Genomic DNA, 12,217 nt, shown 5'->3' with positions numbered 1-12,217 from the left:
ACCACTTTCCCCGACAATAGAATTCACGCTCTCAGGAAATGCTTTCTGCCGAAGCGTGGGAGCGTTAGCCCCGGCCTCCAGCCGGGGACCGGAACCTCTGGTGGCGCATCGTGGTCCCCACGGCCCCGGGCCATCTCGCCTCCCCCTCCCCTCCAACCCCCTCGTTGCTCGCGGTCGGTGAGCTCCTCCGGGTGGCGAGGGTGTCCCATGCTGGCCCACTCCTGGGGACCGATATACCCTCACTGGGCCGTGGAGGTACCAGGAATTCATTCATTCGCCCGTATTTAGCCACCTGCCCTGAGTCTAGCAGTATGCTGTCTGGGCACACACTCTGGTGTGCAGGAGAGAACCGGCTACGCGACCCCCCCGCCCCCACCCCGGGAGATCAGTGGGAGGGAAAACCAGTGTGGCCCGAAAAATTCGGGGTGAACCCCGCGAATGGTTATGGCTTGGACAGGCCCAGGGGTGGGGAATGATACCGGCAAGACTTGAGAAGGAAAAGCGGGAATGTTTAAGACTTCACTGGGTCATATCCCTTCTCTTGTACCTTCAGAGGCTGCCTCAGTCCTACCCTTTTAAATCCAGCTGTCTACTTGGCTTCATTACACCTGCTAGGTGTCATGCGCAATTATAGAGCTGCTTGTGCCCTTTGCTCTAGATACTTCTGCAGGAATGGGCCGAGATGGACAAGGGCGTTCTTGTTCTGCTCTTGCCTGTTTGTGTTCCTGACTTAAGCAGATCACTTAAAACATCTGGGCTGTATTTTGCTCATCTAGAAAGCAATCCAATCTATTCTGCCTGCTTCACAAGTCACTTAGGATAAGATGAGAAAGTGAATGAGAAAACACTTTAAAACAGGATGGTTATTTCCAGTAGATGCATGTAGATGTATAACAATGTGTGATTCAATAAATACTCTTATAGGAACCCAGACATGTACCCTTTTCTGAACTCCCTCAGTGTTGTCTCTGAATCTCTAATGGAACATCTCATTTTCTGGGGTGTGACAGATCCTCATGGGCCTGCCCTACCCTCCTTGCTAGCTGGAAATCCCTCCATGGTAGGAAGCCAGGCTGAGTCACCTTCACATACCTGTCCAGGCCGGGCCCGCAGGGACAGGGCATGTGCTCTGCTGACTAGTTGAAGGAACCTTCATACAAAATAAGCCAGGGCTCTTGCTGCCATGGTGCCCATTCCACGTGTGTGCCTTTCCTCCTGTCCCGGTGGATGGAAGGCACCCCCTTCTCTGGGACGCCCATCCTTCAACGCCGGGCTGGGTCCTACACCTGCAGGGAAGCCGTGCTCCGCACAGCTCTCCTCACTCAGCCCTTCCTCACTTGCAGCCCGGGCCACAAAGCTCAGCCCTCAGGGATGTCTTGACTCATTTGACACTTTAATGGAAGGTTAGAAGTATCTTGGGCTGGGACCACCACATTTTGGAGTCTCCCATCTATAACCCACTGGCCTCTAAGTTCCTTGAGGACAGAGACTTGGTCGGTCTTGTTCACCATTGTGTCCCCAGTATATTACCTTACAGAATCATTACTAAATAAATATATGTTGAATGAATGAATGGATTTTACACATAATGAATGCTTAATAAATACTTAACTTGAAGTTCTTTGGAGTTGAATGAATAATGAATACACCAGGCTGGCTGGAGCAAAGGATTTGTTTTCAGGAATAATGAGACATCAGGATGGAAAAGTAGGACGGGCAAGATGGAAGTGGTGTTTTAGGAAGTTAGCTGGCAGCAGTGGTTAAGCTTGGTGGGTGTTTAGTGGTATAGAAAGCAGGAGACACAGGTAGGAAATCATGTTGATGTAAGGGCCTGAACCACTGCTAGCAATGGCAAGAGATGGGTGACATTTAATAGGAAGAAGGATGGAAATCCTTGTGAGTGAGTGGATGTGGGGTTGGGGGACCAAAGATGATGCCATTGAGGATGGCTTGTAGAGTTCTTTTACAGTTGATAGAAATGGGATAGAGGGGCGCCTGGGTGGCTCAGTCGTTAAGCGTCCGCCTTCGGCTCAGGTCACGATCCCAGGGTCCTGGGATCGAGCCCCGCATCGGGCTCCCTGCTCTGCGGGAAGCCTGCTTCTCCCTCTCCCGCTCCCCCTGCTTGTGTTCCTGCTCTCGCTGTCTCTCTCTCTGTCAAATTAATAAATAAAATCTTTAAAAAAAAAAAAAGAAATGGGATAGATGAGTGAGTGATGTGGTTTTGATGGAAGGAACATGATGCATTTGGTTTTAGATGTGTGGAACTTGTGGAGCACTGGCGTCTCAGAGAAAAGGGAGAACTGCTGATACAGTGATACCCATCCCCATGGAACTTAAAGTTGAAATAAGAAGAGATGAATCCTCTGGAGGGAAAAGGGGGAAAAAAAATCCTCTTGAAGCAAGGACCTAAATGTTGAAGAAGGAATATATTTAGGACATAGGAGGAGGGTAAGGTGCTATAATAGGCAGTAAGCAAAAAGGGCTTTGGGAAGAAAGAAAACAGTCCAAATCCTGATGTCTAAGGCAGAGAGTTCTGTGTTAGATGTGTGTGTACATATGCTTAGAATAAAATCGGAAAGAATGTATGTTAGCATATTAATTGTGTTGTCCTTGGGTAATGAGATCATTGGGAATTTTAATTTTCTTTTTATATGTTAGTATCTGATTTTCCTAAAATGAATTGCTGCTTGTATAACTTTGGACAATTACATTAAAATATTTGAAGGAAGAATATTACATCACATTAAAGAATGAAATTAAAGGAGAATTAAAGACTGAAAAGAGATCATTAGGAACACAGTTGTTCCCTTATAGAATCATCCCATCTTCTTAAAAATAAAGCTATATGTAGGCTAAATAAATAGCTAAAACCACCATCCCTGTTTACTTCTGTCATTCACTCAATCAACAAATAGTTATTGAATGTTTACCATCTGCCAGATGCTGTTCTGGGCACTGGGAAAACAGCAGTGAATAAAATAGGTAACATTTTCTTCTCTTCATGGCACTTAGTTCTCGTGGCCCTCAATCCTAGCACTTACATCCTGGTGAGCCATCAGGGCAATAAACTGCATTAAGAGATGTGAAATCATTTTGTAAAGTTGGTATGCTAGGGGTTTATTGACATCCTATTAGTGTTGACAGAGCCAGATGAAATAAAATGACTATTCATGAATATTTCAATTTTCTTATTTTCTGTAGATATTAGAAGCACTGGGGTTTTAGCTGTAAAATATATTCATGTGCATGCCTACTGTATACATACTTCTCATATTCCTTGTTTCAGTACCTTGATGACAATATTTCCATTTCATATTGAGACTGAATGTCCAGGCACTCACAGAACATCAGAGCTTGAAAGGGTTTGAGTGTTGCTAACCCTAAAGGTATAAACAGGGGAGTTGAGGGGAAGAAAAAGAAGGGAAGGAAAGGCAAAGGAAAGGCTCAAGAGATAAGGAAAGTTCTGAAACATATCCAGGGAGGGAGGGTAGGACTATAGTCTCCTCCTTTAGATAGAGGACACAGCCATTACTATTGACTTCCCATGGATGGGGTGCCCACAGTAGAAGGGAGGTATGGTGTGGGACAAGGGCCATTTGGGAATTAGAAGACAGATTGGAGTCCCAGCTGTCCCCCAGATCTAGACCTCATCAATCAAATGAGTGGCTGGACTAGAGTAATAGTTTCCTAAGCTTTCTGATTAGGAAGACTCCTTTTTAACAACAAAAAATCGAGGGGAACCCCCCAATATAATAGTGGTTATATGCAGTGAGTATGAATTCAGTAGTATGTCTGGAACAATTGTATGTATTTCGTCCATGTAAACTCCATACCTACAACAAAGAATACGTTTATAGGCAAGCCACTCTCCAGTGTTGGGTGTGTGTTTGGTGGACATTTGGAATGCTGAGCCCCTTATGCACAGTGCATGGGCTTCTCGGGGAGCTCAACTGAGACCCATGAAGCCAGGTCTCCCCATCCTAGACCTGTACTATTTTGTAGCTCAGATTCAAGATAAAACATCAAGACATATTAGCCTAGTCCTATCTGCTAAATGAAGACCCTTCATGGAGGAAATTAATCATTCTTCAGTCTGCATTTCAAAAAGGATTTCTAAGCTCAGACGTTTCCTAAATGAGTGAGGATAAAGAAAAATATATTTGTTCATTTTCCTTTAATCCTTTCCAACACCTTTATATAAATTGGAACTTGTTTGCCATGACTTTAATGTTCAGAAGTGATTGTTTAGATGTTATTTTGGGGTTGCTATCAAGTGCTTGTTAATTCCTGCCTGCATTTGCCATCTGTGTTGAATATCATTTTTCATAGGGAACTAATGGACATGATTGCAGGTGCCTTTAATCATAGAATCATAGAAACTGGAGAGAGAATAGATGGAAATGTTACCTTTTCCCCATCTAGAAAATGGGATTAATAATGTTACCCCTCCTTGCCCAGTTGTCATGAATGAGAAATAGGATTGCCAAGCTAATTGCAATATAAAGAGCTGTAAATTAAATGCTAAGTAATAAGAGTAGGAATGATTTCACTAATAATAAAATGTTTTTTGTAATTTGATTTTTTTCATTACCAATATCTCCCAGCAGTAGACATTACTCCTGTGCTAGAAATAACAACAAAAACCAGGGCAGCAACTACCATTGAGGGAAAACTTTTATCCACCTGGGGTTTTCCTTGTATCATCCCATTGAATCTGCAAAACAACCACAAAAGGTAAGCGGTTGGCTCAAGGTGACACAGTTAGCAAATGGTGGAGATGGAATTTGAACCCAGGCCCAGGGGACTCCAGTGCCCATGCACCCCCCCCACCCCCCACCCCATACACACAGACTCCTCTGCGTCTCAAATCTAGAAGTCTTGTAGTCAGATCCCGCTGTCTCATGTCAGGGATTGCTAGGCTCTTGGCCATCCTTTCTGGAAGAAGCCAGTTGAGTTGCTCACATTGAGGGCTCGGAGAAAGGAGCCCGGGTAAATGGTGTTAGTCTCTGGATCACTGGTTCTCAGCCTGGGCTGCACAGTAGAATCACTTGGGGATTCTACTAGATTCTGGCAGAATCTAAGCCCTGTTAGAATTTAAGCACCAGGAAGAGGAGGATTATCTGTTCAATGCTGTAGTATTAAAAAATACTGATACCTGGGCCCTACCCCAGACCTATTAAATTGGAATCTCCAGGGATGGGGCCCACACAGAGGTATTTTTTTTTATATGTGATATTAATGTGCAGCCAAGTTTGAGAACCTCTGCTCTAAGAGATTTCTTCATGGATCATGTCAGAAAGAGAATGGGTAAGGCTTCACCCAGGAATGATTAGATTGTGGATACAGCCAACAAGGCCTAGAAGTGTTGGGCCTTAGAACGAGACCACATGGGTTCAAGACCTGGTTCTTCCAGTTCCCAGCTGTATGACCTTGTACACGTTACTTGACTTCTCTGAGCCCATTTGCTCATCACCTAATATTTTCAATATCATAGGATTGCTATGAGATGAAATTTGAAAATTCATGAAACTTCTTCCCACTATGACCAACACATAGTAAATGATGTCATTATTATTTTTTTTTTTAAGATTTTATTTATTTATTTGAGACAGAGAGAATGAGAGAGAGAGAGAGAGAGCACATGAGAGGGGGGAGGGTCAGAGGCAGAAGCAGGCTCCCTGCCGAGCAGGGAGCCCGATGCGGGACTCGATCCAGGGACTCCAGGATCATGACCTGAGCCGAAGGCAGTCGCTTAACCAACTGAGCCACCCAGGCGCCCGTAAATGATGTCATTATTACCAAAGAAATTAAGGAGAAGGAAAATAACATTTTTAGAGTTTTGCTGTGTTTGTCTGAAGCCCTTTATTTAGCTTTGTACAGGAATTCAGGTGGAAATGAATTCAATGATAAGGGGAATGCTCCACCCTTTTAAAACAATATTAGTGACCTCTTGAGATAATCAGACCTCCTGGTAATCTATCACTTTTGTTTTAACCTTTACCATTTGCTCAAAATTATAGAGTTGATGCATTATTTCTCTCTTGTTTCCCAAATAAAGCAAAAAGCTGAAGCAATGGTTGTAATGTGAGTGTTCAAAACCGGCATCCTGTCAAAGGCTGTTTTAGATCTAGCCTTCCGGTCATTTGTGCAGAGGGCTTTGACACTGAAGACCAAAAGATACTGTTGGAAATGCTATTGCTGGCAGTTTAATTGGTATTTTTCAGGATATAGACACACAATTTCTATATATGCAGAATGAAACGGGGAGTAGGGCAATTATCCAGTGAGTTTAGACAGTAAAAAGAAAGGGAAAAAAAATCAGGCAAAAATTCTTTAAAGCAAGCTATTTTGCCATTTTTAAATAGATACTTTTCTAACTCTGAAGAAGTGGATACAACTTAAGAGTATTTCTGTGGCCTAATTACGGAGCTAATAAAGCAAAATGAATACATATAAAATATCCTACAAGGGCCAGGTTTTCTAATTTGTACTTATTAATATAAAAGCAGCAAAATATAGTAATTGCATTTATTGCGAATGAAGAAAATGTTAAATAAACATCTTTCCCACATAGGGGGCAGCAAAGAAGAGAGGAGAAATCCCAGTTAAGAGGACCAGTTAGATGTTTTATCAAGTTATGGCTGAAAATGCTTTCTCTGTAACTGCTACAAACATTGATTTGGTTAGTTTCCTGGCCCCGGAGAGTGGTGTGCCCACCTATTTTGTTGTTGCACTTGAATGAAAGCCAATAAATTGTTTGACTTTTGTAATTAAACTGAAGAACTTGATTGAAGGGGATTTTAGCTTCCCTGAAAATGTAGTTTAAGTTAATCTGCTTAAGAGGAATTGTCTATTTCTTATTAGTGAAATCAAAACACTCTGTGCCTTTGTAACTGATGATTTCTATGGGCCTGGTCATGAATCTGATGGTAATGTTAAAATGTCAAACATTATTTGGGGAATTTAGAAAGTTCGGTTGTCAAAAATTTAGGACTTGACTTTTGATATTTGTTGTTGGCAAAATGTAGAGTCATATTGTTTTCTTTTTCTTCCTTGATTTGCCCCTTTTTGGGGGTCCTGTTTAAGATGTTTGAGAATTTTTGTTTCTCAAATTTTTAAAAAAAAAAATTGTGGCCATAGATGCAGATGAGAATTATTTCTTTCGGGGGAGTAATTTTGGGAAGTAAATTTCCAGGAATTTTTAGCAAAATCATTTTAGGCAAATTTTTCAGTTTTGATTTGATTTAATTGCATCACTTTTATATATGACAATCATATATAAAGTACTATCATTGGGGCCCCTATGTACTTCCAAAATTATTTAAGGTGACGTTTGTGAATGAATCTCTAATGCCAATCTAATGTGTTAGATTAAATCTCTGTATAATTAAAAAATACACAGAATTACATGTTAACAAGGGACAGTAGATCCTGTTTTTAATTAAATACCACTTATATTTTGTGATTGTGCATTCAAAATCTTAGGCGGATATTGTAGAAATAAAAGCAGTAATGATCAGAATTAGTTTCTCAGGAAAATAATGTTTCCATTAATACTTATGGAGAGAGATAGTCAGGATGAAAGGCTAAAATGTTATTTCTAAAGTGGAAATAATTTTAATATGTTTTTAATGATAATTGTCTTCTGCTTGGGCTACAGTCAGCATAACCATCTTTAAATGCTACAGTTTGGAGACAGGAAGGAAAAGGAAAGTATGAGAGAATCTAACACAGTCGTGCTCAGACAGGAATAAAGAGTGATGGGTATTAGGATGATTTTGTGTAAGGGCTCTTTCACTTGAAATGAAAAATTGAGGCAAAGTGAGGTTGGAATAGAAGTATCTGGGTGCCTGCCCTGGTCTCCTCTTCTTTTTGTGTGCACAGAGATACGGCCAAAGGACACAACATGGGTCACCCAGGATCCACCCTCTGCCACTGCCTTTGTTGGTCAGAACTGGCCAACTCCGAGAAGGAGCTGCCTTTGCCCAACAGCTACTGTTAGACTGTTGTAAAAATTTGAGTTGATTTATGAACAACCGGCTGATTTAAAATATCCCTGAGCCATTCTAGGTAACCCTCTTTGCCAGAGTTCATGGCCAAATATTTGCACTCTAGCCTTAGACCTTTATGGGAATTTGAAAGTAGAGGAGACCATGTAACAAACTCACGAGACAGAGGATTTCAAAGCAAAGAGCGTCTCAGTTAACATGAGGTATCTGTGCCTTCTAAAGAATTTTTCTACTTCTACAGTATTAAAAGTAGAGTTCCTGTTTGAGAGAACTAGTAACAAATTTCCTTTGGCCATAAAATTATTCCATGCCAACACTTGTTGGAATTTTTATTAGCTTGTGGATCTGACCTAAACTTTGGCTGTCTAATCATTAAATGCTTTCTTTTTTCTTGACAGCCAAGCTGACAGTATGCAAGGGGAAAGTAAGGCTTATGTGCTCATTTTGAGAATACAACCTCAAAGAATATATTTTATAGAGAAAGAATCAAAGACTATGTTTTGTGGAGTAAGAACAAAAACAACTCTGAAAGTATGATATTTGAAATAACTAAAATGTGTGGTTATCAATTTATAAGCTTTAGAATGTATATCGTCCTAAGTATCATTATTTATTACTTTACTGAAAATCCAGGCATTTTGAATTCTTGACTAAGACCATTGCAAGAAAACGGTCTGTTCGGTAAATAATTTTTGTACATTCCTTATAAATCTATTGTTGGAAAATAGTTGTCTTTTCTTGAGACAATGGTAAATCTGCAAAAGCAGGAAATGCAACCAAAATGAGGCATTGAAGATTTAAAGATCTTTTCATTTGTATTTGCAATGGACTTTATGTCCAAGTATTATTTGTTATATGAGAACAGAAGGAATCACCATGTGTGGTTTTTTTTTTTTTAACTAAAAATAACCATTTTTACCTTCCCTTGCATATGTTGTCTGGATTTGACTCCAACTCACTAGGGGCAAGCCTTGAACTTTTCACACTCTTTCCAAGCCCTAATGCTAAGAAACAAATGCAATGCTACTTGGCACAAACTGGGACCCTTGCTGGTGGGTCAGAAAACGTCACGCACATGCGCCCGTACCCTCTGGGGTGAAGGCTCAGCTGCCACATCAGGATCAGCCCCTCTGATTACCGTGTTTCTGAGCAACTTCCCCTCACTCTGCAAATTTAGACTTCAGTATATACACCTTGTGCTAGCCTATCCCATCTATTTTTCACAAGATACGTACTTAAAAAGTGTCAGGTTTTTAATGGTTGGTGTCTACAGCTAGTCCTCTGGGTCAGTCATACTTGTGTTGATTACTCAAGTGCATCTGTCTCAATTGGATGTTTTAAAATAAGCTGAACTCTGGAAACTTGGATTGGAGGAAAGGGGCTGTAATCCTGTATCATACAAACTGGAGAGAGACAGTATGGTAACGTTTCTTTGGCTACTTAGTGCTTTCTGACTGTTGGAAGAAAAGGAAACTTGGCAGCATGTAATTCTAAGAAAATTGTAAGAAACAAAGTAGAACCGAGCTCTTCGTAGGGGGAGGGGGTTGAAGTCTGTGCTTACATAGCTTCTGTGTTGTGTGACGTCCTCACAAACCCTGCACGAGCAGTGTTGATTTAGAATGAGCCCGTGCATTCCACCGAGGGAGGAAATAGCAAAATCTTTTTCTTCCCTTAGCCAGTGGTTCTGTTAATTCAGGAGCCATAAAGCAGATTTTAAATTGACATCATTTTCTGACTGGAAAGTAAGTGCCCCTTATATCTGGTATTACAAACATTTCAACTGGTACTATTGTACATCTGCGTGATGTGAACTTTTTCTTTGAGTATAAAGGATCTTTACATTTGTGTGTGTTAACTTTTAGGAGATACATGGCAGTAGCAAATGTAAACAATAAATAAATAAAGGGGCCCAGGTTGAAATGTCTGTGGCTCTCACAACATAAGTAAATGTACAGATCTGATTATGAAGAATGTTAGCTTTTACCCTAGAGAACAATCACATTTTAGCCCTGGGTATAACTCTCATCGCTGGTGTGAACATTGCACAGTTAGGTATGCACAGACACAGGAATGGTGCAGCATCTTAAAATACATCCTTTTCTTTTTAAACACACGCCCAACATCTTGACAAACCCTATTTAGTGCAAAGTTCAAACGCATGTAACCCAAGGTTAATTTCTACCTTGTGCAGTCAGGTGGTTTCAAATGTACTGCAAGGATCCACATGAGCAATGAGACGTGAATCCCCATTTTGTTGTCTCTGAACTTTGGAATTCTATTCAGACCTCTTAACATCACGTGCAGATATATGAAAAAGGAGGGCGCAAAAGTGAAACCAGTCCTGGGGCTACTATTAGCGTTGATGTTCATTCCACTGACCCAGTGTTTGTTTGACTTGTTTTTGTCCTCTTCACACATTCTTTTTCTCCCCCTCCAGAAATATGGTGAAACGGTGTTCACACTGTCCACCCAGGCTCGCTCTGGGAGTTCATGCCAGAGGACCCCAGCCTGAGTACCAGCAGCAGGCCTCCCCCTCCCCGAACATCCTCCCCCCAGGACGACCTTCCCCACATTCCTGCTTCCTGGGCCATCTTTTCCAAGGGGGTTTGGGATTCTAGCCCTGATGGTCCAGGCTCTCCCTAGCTGTGGCTGCAGGAACTTAACCCATTCTTCCTCTGTCTTGACACCTGTCTAATAGGCAAAGCTGATAGAAATAACTGTGTGGTCATATTTACTGTTTATTTGTTTCCGTAATAGGAATCGTCTTTATAGATAAGAAAATCATAGAGCCAGGCGGAACTTTTGGGTCATTTAGTTCCACGCCCTCATTTTAGACACACACACACACACACACACACAGATCTCTTCATATAAGCAGATAGAAAAAAACCTCTAGTTGCTGGTGAAAAGCTGTCAACATAATTCTTCTATTTAGGAATCAATTTATTTAATGGGTTTAAATTAAAGATTTTTTTTTATTCTCTTCATTATGGGTAAAGGAAAAATACCTTTTATGATATACAGTTATTTTGGTATAATATGTGTAATTGTCCCAACTGAAAATCTGGCACATTCTGACAATATTACAAGATTTAAAAATCTAAAGTCCAAAATTCCTAAATTCTGAGAAAAAAGTGCTGCACCTGTTTACAGTTGTGGCTCTCGTACCATGGCCTCTCAGAGGGTTAGCTGGAAAAAGTTCTGTGGCTTTCTTCAGATTTATAATTTTAAATGGTCTTTTGGTAGCTACGTTCTCTATCCCCTGGTTTGTCAAGTAAGCAGGCAGATGTTTTTGCCTTTTTATAAAGTACCGACCGTAATAAGCATGTCTACTGCCCTTACTTCATCAGCTACCAAAAATATTCATGGCTCATCCGGTTGGAAGGTGATTCACCTGGGGCTTTGTTCCTGAATTAGTAACGCGGCAACCTCTCATTTAGCAAGTGGTGCTTTCACCAATTAAACTGAAAAAAGTTTCTCTCTCTTATTCAGATACAGACTTAGGCTTTCACCTGTCAGAGGAAAATGAAACCGTCACTAACCACTGTTTATTTTGCTGGCGGGTTCATGCCTACGACAAAGTGATTTTTCTCCAGGTGAATTACTCCCCACGTTGGCGTGGCAATGACTAATAAAGTATGAAAATGCAAGTGTGTGGTCCCCATTCCCACAGTGTGTCACTGCTGCCGCCAAGTGACAGGTCTGAAAAAAATCAGCAAATCTTAAACAATTAGAGCATCGAGTCCACTTTGCAAAACCAAGGCCCCCACTCCCTCCTAGACAAAGATACCTTCTTTTTATATGATGAGAACGAAGACACTCTCCTAAACCCCACTTGACCCATGTCGCCATCCCTCCGAATTCAGGGCTTCTGAGAAAAGAATGTCTTTCCCTGAATGAACTCTTAATTCTAGCGTTGAGGGGAGTTTTTAGTCTGGTTAGTTGTCCACAGTCGCACACACCATCCTCCTGAGCTGCAGGAGGGAGAAGTCTCCGTCTTAAAAATCAATTAGACACACCAAGAACTTGCAGCTCTCGGGACCCGTGAGTGCTTGGAGACGTATGCAAAGACCGTTCTCCTGAGCAACCTCATTCTTGAACTGGGCTAAGAGCTTTTCAATTGCTCTGACATTTTCAGCCAGGGAAGGGAGTAGTTGTTGCGGAGCAATGTTTTACAGGCCATTACTTTATATTATCAACGGAGCAAT

This window comes from Neomonachus schauinslandi, chromosome 6 (genome assembly GCF_002201575.2).
Source record: "Neomonachus schauinslandi chromosome 6, ASM220157v2, whole genome shotgun sequence".
Taxonomy (NCBI): Eukaryota; Metazoa; Chordata; class Mammalia; order Carnivora; family Phocidae; genus Neomonachus; species Neomonachus schauinslandi.
This window is presented reverse-complemented; position numbering follows the sequence as displayed.